This window comes from Theropithecus gelada, chromosome 10, assembly GCF_003255815.1.
Source record: "Theropithecus gelada isolate Dixy chromosome 10, Tgel_1.0, whole genome shotgun sequence".
Taxonomy (NCBI): Eukaryota; Metazoa; Chordata; class Mammalia; order Primates; family Cercopithecidae; genus Theropithecus; species Theropithecus gelada.
In genome coordinates, this window is record NC_037678.1 from 5813846 (window position 1) to 5832242 (window position 18397).

The 18397-nt window shown below is 50.3% G+C and overlaps 1 protein-coding gene across 1 annotated transcript in view; it reads right to left on the minus strand.

Moving 5' to 3' along the window:
- ARHGAP8 (Rho GTPase activating protein 8) overlaps positions 1–8714 on the minus strand; it is a 90430-nt gene extending 81716 nt beyond the window's left edge. The window contains exon 1 of the mRNA XM_025399920.1: positions 8589–8714. The gene's annotated coding sequence lies outside the window, so the exon portion shown is untranslated. The remainder of the gene's footprint in view (positions 1–8588) is intronic.
- Between the last annotated feature and the right edge of the window lie 9683 nt (positions 8715–18397).

Genomic DNA, 18397 nt, shown 5'->3' on the forward strand with positions numbered 1-18397 from the left:
GACTCCGTCTCAAAAAAAAAAAAAAAAAAAAAAAAAAAAAACCCAAGCTATTTGGGGTCTTTGGGGAAACATGTTATTACTATAAAAATGCATGCATGTTTCTATTCACCAATCAGAACATGGTAAAGTTTACAAAGTAAATGTCTTAAAGTGCAAAGGTGAAGCTAAATCTACATCTTGAGACAGGAGACATCACTACAGATACTACAGACATTGAAAGAATAATGAGGGAATATTACAAATGCCCTTATGCTAATACATTCAACAATCTAGATAAACTTCACACAATTCCTGAAAGACACAAGCTACCAAAGCTCACTCAAGAAACTGATAACCTGAATAACCCACTATCTAGTACGTAAGGCAAATGTGTTAAGAAAAGCTTCCTGGCCAGGCTTGGTGACTCACACCTATAATCCCAGCATTTTGGGAGGCCAAGGCAGGAGGGTCACTTAAGCCCAGAGGTTTAAGACCAGTCTGGGCAACAGATGAGATCTCATATCTACAAAAAATAAAGATTAACTGTGCATGGTAGTGCACACCTGTAGTCCCAGCTACTTGGGAGGCTGAAGTAGGAGGACCGCTTGAACCCAGGAGGTCACGGCCGCAATAAGACATGATTGCACCACGGCACAATCACGGGAGACCCGGGAGACAGGAAGAGACCCCGTCTCAGAAAAAAGAGAGAAAACAAATGCAAGGAAAACTCTGGTGCTACATGTGAATTCTACCACATGTACATTAGAAATAATACCAGTTCTCCACTAACTCTGCCAGAAAACAGAAGATAAGGAAATACTTCCTAACTTATTTTATGAGGCCAGCATTACCTTTATGCCCAAACCAAAGACAATACAAGAAAAGAAAGCTTCATCTCCCTTAGGAACATAGATAGAAACAATCTTAACAAAATATTAACAAATCAAACCCAGCAATATATAAAAAGTACAACCTATCATGAACAAGAAGGGTTTGTTTCAGCTTTGCAAAGTTGTTTTAATATTCAAAAATCAGCCAGCACTTTGGGAAGCTGAGGTGGGTGGATCATTTGAGGTCAGGAGTTGGAGACCAGCCTGGCCAACACGGCAAAACCCTGTCTCTACTGAGAAAAAAAAAAAAAAAAAGAAAAAAAAATTCAATCAGTGTAGTTTGCAGTGAGCCAAGATCGTGCCACTGCACTCCAGCCTGGGCAACAGAGACTGTCTCAGAAAAAAAGAAAAAGTAAAACAGTAGTAAAACAGGAACATAAAAACATAGCAAAACAGAAAAGGAAAAAAACGAGGATCTCAATAGATGCAGAAAAAGGAAAAAAGGATTTCACAACATTCGAGACTCACTCATAATAAAACTTAGCAAAATAAGAACAGAAGAAAACTTCCTAAACCAGGTAGAGAGCAACTACAAAAAATCTACAGCTAACATCATATAGAACAGTGAAAGACTGAAAGCGCTCAGAACAATGAACAGTGACAGCCCTTCTCAGCACCTCTATTCAACAGTATACTGGAGGTCCCACCCACTGTAATAAGACAAGGAAGAAAAAAGCATAAAGATTGGAAAGGAAAAGCAGCAAAAATTTACTTGCAAGCCGGGCGCGGTGGCTCACACCTGTAATCCCAGCACTTTGGGAGGCCGAGGTGGGCAGATCATCTGAGGTCAGGAGTTCAAGATCGGCCTGACCAAAATGGTGAAACCCCATCTCTACTAAAAATATAAATATTAGCCAGGTGTGGTGGCGGGTGCCTGTAATCCCACCTCCTCAGGAGTCTGAGGCAGGAGAATCGCTTGAATCTGGAAGTTGGGGGCTGCAGTGAGCCAAGATCACGCCACTGCACTGCAGCCTGGGGGACAAGAGCAAGACTTTGTCTCAAAGAGAAAAAAAAAAAAAAAAAGGCCAGGCGGGGTGTCTCATGCCTGTAATCCCAGCACTTTGGGAGGCCGAGGCAGGCGGATCACCTGAGGTCAGGAGTTCGAGACCAGCCTGATCAACATGGTGAAACCCCATCTCTACTAAAAATACAAAAATTAGCCAGGCATGGTGGCACGCACCTGTAATCCCAGCTATTTGGGAGGCTGAGGCAGGAGAATCGCTTGAACCAGGAGGTGGAGGTTGCAGTGAGCCAACATCATGACATTGCACTCCAGCCTGGCTGATAGAGCAAGAATCTGTCTCAAAAAAAAAAAAAAAAAAAAAAAAATTTCCTTGCAAACTACATGATCATCTAAAGAAAAATCCTAAGGAATCTACCAAGGAACTACTAGAACCAATAAACAAAATTAGCAAAGTTTTGAAAAAACTTAATATACAAAAATCAATTCTATTTCCATATGCCAGCAAAGAACGAACTGAAAATTAAAACGTAAAAATCCATCAACAGGCCGGGCGCGGTGGCTCAAGCCTGTAGTCCCAGCACTTTGGGAGGCCGAGGCGGGCGGATCACGAGGTCAGGAGATCGAGACTATCCTGGCTAACACGGTGAAACCCCGTCTCTACTAAAAATACAAAAATCTAGCCGGGCGCGGTAGCGGACGCCTGTAGTCCCAGCTACTCGGGAGGCTGAGGCGGGAGAATGGCGTGAACCCGGGGGGCGGAGCTTGCAGTGAGCCGAGATCGCGCCACTGCACTCCAGCCTGGGAGACACAGTGAGACTCCGTCTCAAAAAAAAAAAAAAAAAAAAAAAAAAAATCCATCAACAACAGTGAAACTGCCTTTGCCAAAATTATAACAGTGAAAAAATTATGACAGTGAAAGAGATTTAATCTGACCAACTCCATCTTGCCTTTAACTTCCAAACTGCCTTTGGTCGTTCCTGGGCATGGGCCAAGCTAACTTTGGAAGAAGTTTATAGTTTAAATGATAATATCCCTTCCCAAAACTAAATCATCTTTATAAAACTAATAAAAGGTTACAAGGTGAGGATTCATGAGAGGGGTCTGAATTCTGCAAAGACCTAGGCGTAGTTACCAGCCACTGTTCCGGAGGTCACAAGATTTGCATCTTCCCCAGTTACTCCCACAGATAATATCACTACTGTAGAATCCAAGATTAGGCTGGGCATAGTGGCTCAGGCCTGCAATCCCAGCACTTTGGGAGGCCAAAGCGGGTAGATCACCTGAGGTCAGGAGTTTAAGACCAGCCTGGACCTCATGGTAAAACCCGGTTTCTACTAAAAATACAAAAATTAGCCAGGCATGGTGGCAGGCATCTGTAATCCTAGCTACTCAGGAGGCTGAGGCAGGAGGATTGCTTGAACCCAGGAGGTAGAAGGTGCAATGAGCCGAGATGGCATCACTGCACTCCAGCCTGGGCGACAGAGTGAGGCACTGTCTCAAAATGAAAAAAAAAGAATCAAAGATTGGCCTTTGGCAATTCCTGGCAGATGACTCCACCTGCACCCAAGACTCATGACTCTAGTCCTGTAGTCCCCATCCAGAAGTGGACTCAGTAGACAAGGAGAATTTTATTTTTTATCTTTTGAGATGGAGTCTCGCTCTGTTGCCAAGGCTGGAGTGCGGTGGCACGATCTCGGCTCACTGTATCCTCCACCTCCCGGGTTCAAGAAATTCTTCTGCCTCAGCCTCCTGAGTAACTGGGACAACAGGTTCATGCCACCATGCCTGGCTAATTTTTGTGTTTTTAGTAGAGACGGAGTTTCACCATGTTGGCCAGGATGGTCTCGAACTTCTGATCTCGTGATCTACCCGCCTCGGCCTCCCAAAGTTCTGGGGTTACAGGCGTGAGCCACAGCGCCTGGCCAAGGATCATTTTCTACAGCCCTGTGATTGCATCCTCAACCAATCAACAGCACCCATTCCCTAGCCCTCTGTCTTCCAAAATATCCTTGAAAAAGCCTAGCCTCTGAATTTTCAAGGAGACTGATTTGAGTAATAACTCCCGTTCTCCTGTGTGGGTTGGCCTTGAATCAATGAAACTGTTTCTTTACTGCAATCCTGCAGTCTCAGTGAATTGGTTTTTCCGTGTAGCGGGCAGGAAGAACCCATCAGATAATTACAATAGCACCAATAATTACAAAATACTCAGAGAACAAAAGAGGTGCCTAATCTCTACACATAAAACTACAAAACATTGTTGGAAAAAAGTAAAGGGACCTAAGGATACGGGGAAATATATCACACTCCTGGATTAAAAGACACAATATTGTTACGACATTAATTCTTTTCAAATCCATTTATAGATTCAAACACAATCCCAACCAAAATCCCAGCAGGCTTTTTCACAGAAATTAATAAACTGTTTCCAAAATGTATTTGAAACTAAAAAGGGCCCAGAATGGCAAAAACAATTTCAAAAAAGAAGAAAGTTGGAAGAAGTTCTGATCTTGAGACCTATTATAAAGCTACACTAATCAAGACAGTGTGGGGTTGGCACAGAGAGACACACAGGTCAGGGGAACAGGACAGAAAGTCTCGAATAGACCACATACATGTTCAGCTGATTTTCAGGAAGTGTTTCAGGCCAAGATGGCGGGTGGATGATGCAGCCGCAGGTGAAAGATGATGGAGAACAGGACGACGCTCACCAAAACCCAGGGCTGCTCAAAGGGAAAAGCATGGCCCGGCGCAGTGGCTTAGGCCAGGCATGGTGGCTCACGCCTGTAATCCCAGCACTTTGGTAGGCCGAGGCAGGCGGATTGCCTGAGGTCAGGATTTCAAGACCAGCCTGGCCAACATGGTGAAACCACATCTCTACTAAAAATACAAAAATTAGCCAGGCATGGTGGTGCACCAATCCCAGCTACTCGGGAGGCTGAGGCAGGAGAATCACTTGGACCCAGGAGAAGCAGGTTGTGGTGAGCCGAGATCGTGCCATTGCACACCAACCTGGGCAACAGAGACTCTGTCTCAAAAAAAAATACAGAGAAAAACACACCTCCATGACAGGGACTCTGGCAGCCACCACCTCAGCCGAGCAGCTCATCTAGAGTCATGACAGCAGGGCGACCTCATGTCACACCTTCCTGCAACAGGAAGGACCCACAGCTGTGAAGAACTCGTGCCCAAAAAGTTTCATCTGAATCCAATTAAGCCTTCGGTGCTAATGTTCAATTTACGGGAAATACCTCTAGGTCCAAGAACAAGAGAAAAGACATCAAAAGCCAGGTGTGGTGGCTCATGCCTGTAATCCCAGTGCTTTGGGAGGCTGAGGCGGGAGAAGTGCTTGACCCCAGGAGTTAGAGACCAGCCTGGGTAATGCAGCAACACCTCTGTCTCTGCAAGATAAAAAAAAAATTAGCCAGATGCGGTGGTGTACACCTGTAGTCTCAGCTACTCAGGAAGCTGAGGTGGGAGGATCACTTGAGCCCAGGAGGTTGAGGCTGGTTGCATCACTGCCCTCCAGCCTGGGTGAAAGAGACGCTGTCTCAAAAACAAAAAAAGAAATGAGGCTGGGTGTGGTGGCTCACGCCTGTAATCCCAGCACTTTGGGAGGCTGAGGCAGGTGGATCACGAGGTCAGCAGTTCAAGACCAGCCTGACCAACATGGTGAAACCCTGTCTCTATGAAAAATCCATAAATTAGCCAGGCATGGTGGCGTGCACCTGTAATCCCAGTTACTCAGGAGGCTGAGGCAAGAGAATTACTCGAACCTGGGAGGTGGATGTTGCAGTGAGCCGAGATCGTGCCACTGCATTCCAGCCTAGGTGACAGAGCAAGACTCCGCCTCACCAAAAAAAAAAAAAAAAAAGACATCATGCAGGGAGGAAATCTGACAAATCTAGGAGAGGCATTCTACAGGACAATTGGCCTGGTCGCTTTAAATGTTGATGTCATTTTTTTTTTTTTGAGATGGGGTCTCACCTTGTTGCCCAGGTTGGAGTGCAGTGGCTTGGTCTCAGTTCACTGCAACCTCTATCTCCTGGGTTCAAGTGATTCTCCTGCCTCAGCCTCCCAAGTAGCTGGAACTACAGGCGTGCACCTCCATGCCTGGCTAATTTTTGTTTTTAGTAAAGATGGGGTTTCACCATGTTGGCCAGGCTGGGATGTCAGTTTTTAAAAAGAGGGAGGCTGTAGCAGGCTGTTTTCCAATGGAAAGAAGCCCAAGACACACAACAGTTAAAGGCAGCGTGGGAGCCTTGGTGGGTTCAGGTTTATGAAAGAGCACTGCAACCATGCCGGGGACAACTGTGGGATTTGAATGTGACCTGCGTAGTCGATGACATTAAGGAACTGCTGGTAATTTTCTTAGTGTGATAATGGTATCAGGCTATACGGGAGAATGTCTTTCTGTTCAGGAGGGGCAGCTAATATGTTCAGCAGGGACTGCCGGGGGTCTACAGCTTCCTCTCCAATAGTTCAGCTAAAAGAGACAGAGAGAGGGGAAGAAAGAGCATCTGTAATAAACAATACCAACTTCTGAATCAAGATAAGGAGTGTGTGTGTGTTCTCGGCAATATTTCTGGAACGTTTCTGTGGTCAGGGGAAAGCGGGAAGGAGGGAGGGAGGAAGCAGAGAAGGAAGGAAACCCTTGCACAGCTCCATTATCTTCATGTATCCAACTTCCCCACTTATCGGAGAAGCAAACAGAGGCCGGTGAGGTACAGACATTTGTTCAAGGGCAGGCACTTGCTCGAGGTCACACAGCAAACCAGCCTGAGGATGGCTCCTGTAACTCCTGCCTCTGCATTTTCTTTTACCTTAACACAGGTAAGCCCAGACTTTTTGGTTTTGGAGCCAAGCAGTGGCCGTTTTCCCAGACTTGATATTCAGTTTCAGACAGACTCCTCCCTCCACCTCCTGCGGCAGTCCCACCCCCGTCCCCAAGAGCCTCCCCGAAGCCCCTGTCATCTGCTCCCTCAGGCTATACTCTGCTGCCAGACTGCTATGGGGCCTTGGCCAGGAGTTTTGCTCTCTCTGGGCTGTCAGATGGAGCAAGAACCCTGCCCCACTACTCACTGACTTGGTGCCAAGCACCTGAGGGATGCCGGAGCCCAAGACCAGGGAGAGGAAGGAGGAAAGGGCAGCAAAGACCCCTAGAGAGAGCCCCCGATGGCCGGGCGTGGTGGCTCAAGCCTGTAATCCCAGCACTTTGGGAGGCCGAGACGGGCGGATCATGAGGTCAGGAGATCGAGACCATCCTGGCTAACACAGTGAAACCCCGTCTCTACTAAAAATACAAAAAATTAGCCGGGCGTGGTGGCGGCGCCTGTAGTCCCAGCTACTCGGGAGGCTGAGGCAGGAGAATGGCGGGAACCCGGGAGGCGGAGCTTGCAGTGAGCCGAGATCGCGCCACTGCACTCCAGTCTGGGCGACAGAGCGAGACTCCGCCTCAAAAAAAAAAAAAAAGAGAGAGCCCCCGGGAGGGTCCCCAGGAAGACAGGCAGGCGAGGTCTTGGCATCATATGCGTACTTCCCACATCTCACAGACACGCATGCGCATACATGCACACAGACACGCATGCCCACATGCAGACACATCATGCAGCGACACACAGACACACATGCGCATACATGCACACACAAATGTCCACATGCAGACACACCTGCAGACACGCACACACAAACATGCAGAGACACAGAGACATGCATACACACGTGCACACATGTGTGCATAGATACACATGTGCCCACACAAGCTCTGACTCCTCCACACCTGCAGTTCTGGGCCGTCAGACTCTAGCAAGTTCCTCGTGGACACTCCTTTCTCCTTCCTACTCCAGTACAGACAACTGATTCCAGAGCACCCTCCAAGGACGCACAACCTCACACACCAGGGACATGACCGGCTGCCAGCCCCGCCCCACAGCCTCCCCTGGGCTTTGGTCCTCTGTGTTTTTCCATAATCACCTGATCCCAGAGACCACACCACAGTTTCCGAGGGCAGGAGGCAGATGGGTGGAGGTGGTGGAGCCAGCTGGCAGGGCCCGGGTACAGACCCAGGATCAGGTTGGACTCCCTGGCAGGGTGCAGGACCCCGGGTGCCAGGCAGGGGAGGCCCAGCGTGCCCAGCCGAGGCCCCTGGGCCTGCCTTCTCCAGGCGGAGCCCCAGTGCCTCTTCCCAGTCCTCCCCAGGCCGGGGAGCAGCTTGCTAGGGACTGGAGAGGGGCATAGGAGAGACCCAGGCTGGGACTCTGTGTTCATACCCTTCAGCGAGCTGCCCCTTGCCTGCTGTGAAAGTGAGAAAAGAAACTCAGTCATCTACACCCACAGCTCCGGCCAAACCGCAGGCAGCTGGTCAGGAAGAAGGGCTGCCTGGCGAGCTGAGGACTTGGTGCATCCGGTCATGTGTGCCTCGGCCGCCGAACAAACCCTGGCTTCCAGATGCAGCGGTGACAAGGGCTGCTCCTGCCCTTGGCCCGTGGGGACTCCCTGCCACCTTGTCATGTCACTCAAACCTCAGGACAGGCAGGAGGGGCTCCTAATGCTTGATGATGGGAGGAGGGCAGGTTCCAGCCGGGGACAGACCTGACCTGTCCCCACTCCCACAGCTTGGACCTCACAGCAGCCCAGGCTCCAGGCCCCTCCAGCTCTGTCCCATCCTTCCCCAAGGCCCCCAGGGTCCCGATTACACCCCCCTTGTGGGCTAGCCTGGAAACCCGGCCCTCACTAGCGACACAGCCTCTATGACAAACCTGTTACAAGCCAAGCAAACAGCTGGGAAGCAAACTTCTGGGGGCACCAGGTCCCACCTGGACACGTCCCCCTCCCTGGCAATGCAGGGGCACCTTCTAAGGTACCCACCCCTCCCAGGGCACAGGGACACAGCTACAGCATCCTTGCTTCAAAGCCTTGCAGGAGACAGTGACACCAGATGGAACAGCCAAAATGGCCCTGGGCCTCTTCTTCCCTGTCCTCAGGGAACAGGCCTCCCTGCTACATGCAAACCCCACTGCAGGCCCCGGGCCAGCTGCGGCCCCAGCGCCACTCACAGGTCACAGGGCTGAGGAGCCTGCCCAGAGCCCAGCGCCTCTGAAGCCACGAAGGCTTTGGTTTTCCCTCCAGCCTCTGCATCATCCAACCAAGGACAAAGCCTTTTACCCCTTCCCCTATCGCAAAAAACACCAACGGGAGGATTTGTTTTGAAGTTTGCTCACTCAGTGTGAATGCCACATAAGCCGGGCCTTGTGTAGCAACAGCCAGGAGGGGAGTGTGCCGGGGTGAGCCCTGGGAACCCCTCTGCCCTCCCGCAGTTCCTATAGTTGACAGCACTCTCAGCTCCCTCTCGCAGGGGTGTGTGTGAACACACACACACGTGCACACATAACTGCTATTGATTCTGTTGGCCTGGAATGGAGAACCCTGACTCATGCAGGCCTTTTCCACACACTCAGGTTTCTCTTCCCCGTGAACTGCCAGAATCCCAGACAGTGGCGCCAGGACCACCCCAGCGAGCATCCTGTGTCGTCAACCGACAATGAAAAGCAGGGAAACAGAGGCCCAGAGAGGGTGAGGGCTTGCCCAAAGGCACACAGCAAGTTGGCAGAGGGCCGCGTCTGCAGCCCAGGTCTCTTGGCTCCAGCCAAGAACCCGAATGACTCAGAACACGCAGGAAATGTCAAACACACGAAGGCATGCGAGTAGGAAGAATCACGTCGCGCATGCCACCACCCCAGCCCACCGCAGCCGACTCTTTCCTGCCTTTTGAGGAGCCGCTCTGTGTGGCACCAGGACGTGGCTGTCACTCTCAGGCCTGTCTTTGCCATGGGACCCCCTCTCCTCTTCCTCATCGGTTGTCTTGAACTATTATTTAGATCTCATGCCACCAACCCATTTTTCCAGCATTTGCTACCAGTCTCTGCAAAGGCATCCTTGTACTTGCAGTGATAAATGTGGGCCTCAACGGAACACGCTTGCATCAGGAAGACCAGGGAATGCTCCTCCAGGTTCTCCGACTCTGACTCTTTGGGAGTTGTTTTACAACTCTGCGAGCTATGGATAACTTACAGCAGTGAAAATCATCCTCGCCCATAAACACCCAGATTCTGTCTTGTCTGGTAGAAGCGCAATTGCCTTCTCTCCCTTCCTCCCTTCTCCTGCCAAAACTCCCCAAATCTGCCTCCATTTGCACTTGCATTTGAATACTCCCTGGTCTACAAATGCCCTGTGTCCTTCTGATTCCCTTTTCAGTCACTAATATCTGCCTGATTCTCTCATGAGCTAAATAAAATCTTCAATGCGTTCGTTTTTACATCTATATGACAGCCATGGTTTTACCCTTTTCTGAAAAGTATCTTTTTTTTTTTTTTTTTTTGGAGACAGTCTCTCGCTTTGTCACCCAGGCTGGAGGGCAGTGGCGTGATCTGGGTGCAACCTCTACCTCCTGAGTAGCTGTGATTACGGGCATGCACCACTACGCCTGGCTGATTTTTGTATTTTTAGTAGAGATGGGGTTTCACCACGTTGGCCAGGTTGGTCTCGAACTCCTGGCCTCAAGTGATCCACCCGCCTCAGCCTCCCCAAATGCTGGAATTACAGGTGTGAGCCACCGCACCCACCCTGAAGATTATCTGTGGCTGTAAGTTTACTCTGAGCACCTAGCTCATTGAATGAGCTGGCACTGAATAAAGGAAAGTCATGTTTCTCCCCACCTTCCCAACCAGCATGAAAACTGGCCCTTAGCCTTGTTGTTCACAATTTTGACCCAAGTTTTGTTACGTAGACGTGACTGGATACATCACTGGCCATTGGTGATCCACTCACACTCCAGTCTCTCTCCCCTCCCCAAAGGTTGTGAGGGACTGATAGCTCCAACCTTCAAACACATGGCTGATTCCTCTGGGACAGCCCCCATCCTGAAGCTATTTACAGTACAAACCCAAGTATGGTCAAGAGAGCTTGTAATCGCTGGGCACAGTGGCTCATTCCTGTAATCCCAGCACTTTGGGAGGCTGAGGCAGGTGGATCACCTGAGGTCAGGAGTTTGAGACCAACCTGGCCACCATAGTGAGACCCCGTCTCTAACAAAAATACAAAAATTAGCCAGGCGGGGTGGTGGGCACCTGTAATCCCAGCTACTCAGGAGGCTGAGGCAGACGAATTGCTTGAACCCGGGAGGTGGAGGCTGCAGTGAGCCGAGATCGTGCCACTGCACTGCAGCTTGGGTGACAGAGTGAGACTCCATCTCAAAAAAAAAAAAAAAAAAAAGAACTCATAGTGAAAAACAAAAGATGCTCTTCCAAGGGTTTTAGGAGCTCTGCCAGGAACCAGGGACAAAGACCTAATGAAGATTTTTTTGTTTTAGAGATGGGGTCTCATGCTGTTGCCCAGGTTGGAGTGCAGTGGTATGATCATAGTTCATTACAGCCTTAAACTCCCAGGCTCAAGCGATCCTCCCGCCTCAGCCTCCGAGTAGCTGAGACTACAGGTGCACAGCACCGTACCTGGCTTTGTCCCCTATTTTGTGCAGACTGGGTCTCACCATATTGCCCAAACTGGTCTCAAACTCCTGGCCTCAAGTGATCCTCCCACCTCAGCCTTCCAGGTCACTGGGATCACAGGCGTGAACCACTGTGCTCAGCTAAGATTCATCACACCACAGCCCCCACCTGCAGGTCAGCTCCTATCTGTCCTTCTGACCTCTGTTAAGTCAATTCTCTGATATGGTTTGGCTGTGTCCCCACCCAAATCTCATTTTGAATTGCAGCTCCCATAATTCCCACGTGTTATGGGAGGGACCTGGTGGGAGGTAACTGAATTATGAGGGCGGGTTCCCCCACACTGTTCTCATGGTAGTGAATAAGTATCACGAGACCTGATGGTTTTATAAGGGGAACTCCCTTTTGCTTGGTTCTCATTCTCTTTGCCAGCTGCCATGTAAGACGTCCCTTTGTTCTTCCTTCACTTCCACCAGGATTGTGAAGCCTCCCCAGCCACATGGAACTGTAAGTGAATTAAACCTCTTTCCTTTATCAATTACCCAGTCTCGGGTATGTCTATCAGTGGCGTAAAAATTAACTAATATATTCTCTCTTTTCAAACAGGAGCATGGCAGGCCCCTCTCCATATACTCTTAGCTCCCTGTATCCATTACTCATAGCTCTCAACCAGGTGCAAGTTTACAGATGTCCCTTGGGGAATTCATTCCAGGACTCCTGGCAGATACAAAAATCCGCAGATGCTCAAGCCCCTGCTGTAATATGGTGTAGTATTTGCATATAATGTATGCACATCCTCCTGTATGCTGTGAATCACCTCTAGATTACCTGTAATACTTAACACAATAAAAATGCCTGTAAATAGTTCTTACATTGTGTTGTTTAAGGAATAAGGAGAAAAGTCTGTATAAATTCAATACAGACACAACCATTTATTTTCTTTTCCCAATACATTAAATCCATGGTTGGTTGAATCCACAGATGAGGAAACCATAATATGGAGTCCATGGATACAGAGTCCACAGTTACAGAGGCCACATATGTGGAGTCCACGGTTAGAGGCCACAGATGTGGAGCCCACGAATACAAAGGACACAGATGTGGAGCCCACGAATACAAAGGTCACAGATGTGGAGCCCACGGTTACAGAGGCCACCGATATGGAAGGCTGACCACACTTATTTCCGTGATCCGTTTTGCTAATGTTAACATGGGCCTCTCTGCAGATCAAAGTTTCATGAGGACTAAGCCCATGCCTGGACTTGCTCAAACAGTAAACATGGTACCTAGTACAGGGCCTGGCACATGCAGGTCCTTCGTAATCATCAAAACGAAGTGAAAATAAACCAGACATTACAAGTGGGCCCTTTCTCCTGCCCAGTGGGCTTCAGAGCAGAAGCTCCATCCCCCAAAGCCTGCCTCGCCCTGCACGTGAGTCTGCACACACCTCAACTCCCTCCCGACCCTCCCTGCCAAGCCCTTTCTCTTGGAGCCTCCCCCAGGGTGGGGGACAAGAGCACATAGGAACCATCAGCATCTGTGGGGCTGGGCTGGCTGCAGCCCTTCATTAGAGATGTGGACCCGAACAGGCGTGCTGGCAGAGTGGATGTTATGCAAAGGAGATTTCAAATCACCCAACTGTTCTATTTATAATTCACAGCAAAATGGTTTGTTGCTGTAAAAATATATTTGCACATGACACAAATAGACCCTCACAGCAATTATCTTAATGCTGTAGCTACAAATTAACACCTACTTACCTCGGGCAAATTAGCACCAAATTTAATTTGAGCGGCACGTCCAATGTGCAGGGCATACAGAGGAAGAGCTCGCTGTGGTATGTGCACAATGCAGGCTCTCGTTTTGGAACTGGGGGTTCTGATCAAGGGCTCTTGGGAGGAGGAGGCGATGGGTCTGACACCACCCAGGCCTAAGCTTCCAAGACCCAGAGACAAAGAAGCTTGCACAGAGTCATACCTGAGGCAGACACTGGCCAGTGACTCCTGGGAAAGTCCGGGGAGGATGGGGGCAGGAGCTCTTGCTCATGGCTGAATGGGGGTCACTACTGAGCTGGGATTCCAGGGTCCCCCAGTGGGATCCCATAAAAAGTAACTTCCACTCTTTTGTCTCAGGTATGCACAAATTGGTTAATACAGACCCTCACTACCCAGTCTTCATCACCACCACCACTGCGTCCCCAACATTGGCAAGACGGCATGTGCAAGGCCATCTGTTCAGGCAGACACATGAGACCCCCAACAGTGGCAGCAGCAAAGTCCAAACAAGCTGTGACCTGCATCAAGACCTTGTCAGAAGCTGCCCACAAACCCAGGGAACTTCAGCACCCTGAAAGAGCAAGGGGGTCTCTAAAGGGCTGCTGGGGCCACCCCCTCTCCTGTGGGTCAACACTCAGAGCTCCTCACGCAGCCTTTAGGGGGCGCCAAGCATCTCTGCTGCCCTGCGCAAGGGCACCCAGGTGATCATTCAGGCACACAACTCTCACCTGCACACCCTCCAGCTGCAAGAGGTGGGGCTGTCCCACCTCCCAGGGCCTGCCCAATCAGGCTAAGAGTAATCGTATCTCCCTTCTCAAAGGTTAATTCAGGAACCCAAGTCAGAGCTCATCAGTACAAGGCAATCTCCCTGACCACAGGAATCTGTTCCTTCAGGCCCCTGAGTATCCCAGGTGCTTCTGAGACAGAAGATCCTGTTTCTCAATAGAGAACCACTGTGGGAGTCTCTCCATGCAGCTGGGTATGCAGATGAGACCTGGGGGACTGCAGCCCCTCTGCAGACCCAGCAGCCCACAGAGAATGAAGGGACTAGCCAACCCCTGATCGAGCCATACCTGATCTCCACACTATCCCCAGACTTTTGCAGCTACAGGGGCCAATGCATCCCCCTCAACTTTGGGCCAGTTCAGAGTTGTGTTTTCTGTTAATTACAGCCAAAAGCATCCTGATGCTCCAGGTACCCTGCCTACCCCAGATTGGGACAGGGGCTTCCTGTGGGCTCTGGCAGCCCTCAGGTCCATCCCAGCCCTCATCAGTCTGCATCATGTACCTGAATGCTCTTCTTGACCCATCACTGCATGTGCCCTGACAGCAGGGCCACGTCTGACTCACGTCTGAGTCTCCGCGCTCAGCCAGCCCGGAGTTGGGGACATGAGCAGGGACTTGGGAGGTCTGTTGAATAAAAGAACAAGCAGAGGGCTTGGGACAGAGCCCAGGATCCAAGGCCCGGCCTGGTTCCACTCACACTCCAGGGTCACCCCCACCATCCACCTTGTTCACCTCTTTCTCTGTCATTCCAGGTTGTCCCTGAAGTGGACGCAGCTGGGGCCTCTGCCATGATCCCCACCATCCACACTTGGGCCTATGGGGGGGCCCTGGGCTCTCTCTTCTCCTCCCTAAAAAACGGTAAATCCGTGTCCTCCACTCCCAAACCAGGATCTCAGGACCGACCTCTCTTCCAACTCAGACTTGAATAACCAAACTGCCTACTCAGCGCTTCCCATGACAACCGTCTGTCAAGGACTTTCTGTCATTCTTGGAGTAACATTCAAACCCCTGCACAAGCCTGAAAGAGCCTGTGGTTTGAACCTGCTGCCCTCCAGAGCTCATGTCATTCACTCCCACCCCATTCCCTTTGCCCTGGCACACCGGCCTCCTGGCTGCCCCTCAAATACACCCCCACTGCCACCTCACGGCCTTTGCACACGCCATGTTCCCCCACCTCTCCACTACCTGGAGCGCATGAAGTGATCCACAGATGGTTTCTATTATCTTCATTGGCTAAAGTCCAATTCAATGACTCAGCCTCAATTCAAATCTACCGCCTCACCAGCCTCCTGGGAAATTAAAGTGGGATTCACAGAGCCCCCAAACACCCAACCTTGGCCTTCAGATGCCTTTTTTTTTTTTTTGAGACAGAATCTTGTTCTGTCACCCAGGCTGGAGTGCAGTGGCACGATCTTGGTTCACTGCAACCTCTGCCACCTGGGTTCAAGTGATTCTCCTGCCTTGGCCTCCCAAGTAGCTGGGATTACAGGTGCACACAGGTGCACACCACAACTAACTGTTGTTGGCCAGGATGGTCTCAATCTCCTGACCTCGTGATCCGAGCGCCTCGGCCTCCCAAAGTATTGGGATTACAGGTGTAAGCCATTGCGCCCGGCCTCAGATGACTCTTTACAGAAAGATCTGGTTACGCTTTAGCCAGCCCAAAGAGACCTGCCCTCCCTGCAGCCAGAGAGGAAACTGCCACGGGTCCCTGGAGAACTTCAGGCAGCCCTGTGCCTTCCACCTATTCCAACTCCCTCTGTGACCCCCCTGCAGGGATCTCCCTCTGTGCCTCCGAGGTGGAGGCCACTGGCTCCTATGAAAAAGCAGCACAGGCTGGGGGCAGTGGGTCACACCTGTAATCCCTGCACTTTGGGAGGCCAAGGTGGACAGATCACTTGAGGTCAGGAGTTCGAAACTAGCCTGGCCAACATGATGAAACCCTCTCTCTACTAAAAATGCAAAAAAAAAAAAAAAAAAAATAGCCAGGTGTGGTGACAGGCACCTGTAACTCCAGCTACTCTGGAGGCTGAGGCACAAGAATCGTTTGAGCCCAGGAGGCGGAGGTTGCAGTGAGCTGAGATCAGGCCACTGCACTGCAGCCTGGGTGACAGAGTGAGACTCCATCTCAAAAACAAAACAACAAAACATTCTGAAGGAGTGGGGGTTAAAGTTTGGAAGGAACTTAAAAGATCAAAGGGCCAGGCATGGTGGCTCACGCCTGTAATCCCAGCACTTTGGGACGCCAAGGTGGGCACATCACCTGAGGTCAGGAGTTTGAGACCAGCATGGTCAATATGGTGAAACCTTGTCTCTACTAAAAATGCAAAACTAGCCAGGCATGGTGGTGCATGCCTATAATCCCAGTTACTTGGGAGGCTGAGACAGGAGAATCGCTTGAACCTGGGAGGCAGAGGTTGTGGTGAGCCGAGGTCGAGCCATTGCACTCCAGCCTGGGCAACAAGAGCGAAACTGTCTCAAAAAAAAAAAAAAACAAAAAAAACAAAAACAAAAAAAAACCAACAATTAAATATTTAAGGCAATTGAGAAATTCAATACTGACTGAGCATTGGCTGATAATAAGAATTTGTTGGGGCCGGGCGCGGTGGCTCAAGCCTGTAATCCCAGCACTTTGGGAGGCCGAGACGGGCGGATCACGAGGTCAGGAGATCGAGACCATCCTGGCTAACACGGTGAAACCCCGTCTCTACTAAAAAATACAAAAAACTAGCCGGGCAAGGTGGCGGGCGCCTGTAGTCCCAGCTACTCCGGAGGCTGAGGCAGGAGAATGGCGTGAACCCGGGAGGCGGAGCTTGCAGTGAGCCGAGATCCGGCCACTGCACTCCAGCCTGGGCGACAGAGCGAGACTCCGTCTCAAAAAAAAAAAAAAAAAAAGAATTTGTTGCTGCCGGGCGCAGTGGCTCACACCTGTAATCCCAACATTTTGGGAGGCCAACATGGGGGGACTGCTTGAGCCCAGGAGCTCAAGACCAGCCTGGGCAACAAAGCAAGACCTCATCTCTACAAAAATTTAAAAACAAACCAGGCAGGGTAGTGTGAACCTGTCGTCTGAGTTACTTGGGAGACTCAGGTGGGAGGATCCCTTAAGCCCAGGAGTTTGAGGCTGCAGTGAGCTATAATCACACTCTAGTCTGACCAACAGAGCAAGACCCTGTCTCGAAAAAAGGAAAAAATAAAAAATTGTTGCTAATCGTTTTAAATATGAATAGTACGGCAGTAATGCGGGAAAAAAAGTGGCGGGGGGTGTTCAGGCTTGATCTAACATATCACAATGCATTCATATATCAAAACATCACATTGATCACTGTAAGTGTGCACTAGTTTTGTTTGCCAATTATGCCTAAATAAAGCTGGAGGAAAAAATTTTTTAGAAAAAGGATTCACAGCCGGGCGCGGTGGCTCAAGCCTGTAATCCCAGCACTTTGGGAGGCCGAGACGGGCGGATCACGAGGTCAGGAGATCGAGACCATCCTGGCTAACACGGTGAAACCCCGTCTCTACTAAAAAATACAAAAAACTAGCCGGGCGAAGTGGCGGGCGCCTGTGGTCCCAGCTACTCGGGAGGCTGAGGCAGGAGAATGGCGTGAACCCGGGAGGCGGAGCTTGCAGTGAGCTGAGATCCGGCCACCGCACTCCAGCCTGGGCAACAGAGCCAGACACAGTCTCAAAAAAAAAAAAAAAAAAAAAAAAAAAAGAAAAAGGATTCACCTTGCAGTATTTATGGAGTGTGAGGTCCGGGAGCTGCTGTAAAATGATATGGGGAATAGGGAGGGGAGGGAAGGGAAGGGGTGAGAGGGTGGAAGGGTGAGTTGGAGGAAGGGCGGGGGTAGGTGTATGGGGTGGGTGGGGTGAGTTGGAGGAAGGGCGGGGGTAGGTGGACAGGGCACAGGCCAGGGTGGCTGCAGGGTGGCTATGGTTGACGCTGGGAGATGGCGGCTCATTGCACATCCTTTGAATGTCTAAAATTCTCCACAAATAAAAATAACAAACGAAAAAATAAACTCTCTTATAAAAAACACAAGGAAGTACAACAGCATGGGGTCTGCTTTGGAGAGTCAGGTGGGAGTCCCAGCTGCAGGGGCCTCAGAGCCTCCCACCCCAGCCGAGAGCCACAAATCTGCAGCCCAGACAAACCCACTGCCCCGTCCGAGTTTCCTTTGCTTGTTTTCATTTTATGGCCAGGTAGGGGAAGGCAGTGGGGAGCTACCCAGCAGTTTCAGGAATTCAGACCTACCCAACCAGTTCCTTCTGGACAGTCACCGGCTCCACTCTCCTCCCCTGGAAAGCCACTGCTCTGTCCAGGCCACTGAAGAACGAACGGCTTGGCCCTGGCCTTCAGCGTGGAAGAAGCAGGCTCTAAACAAAGCGCATTCTTCTCTCGTCTCCCCAGGCAAGACCTTCCCCCAAGGTCAGGAGACAGAACCAAGACCACTAAACAGGAACACCTGCGCTTCGCATGCATTAACTCATTTAGTTATCCCAATG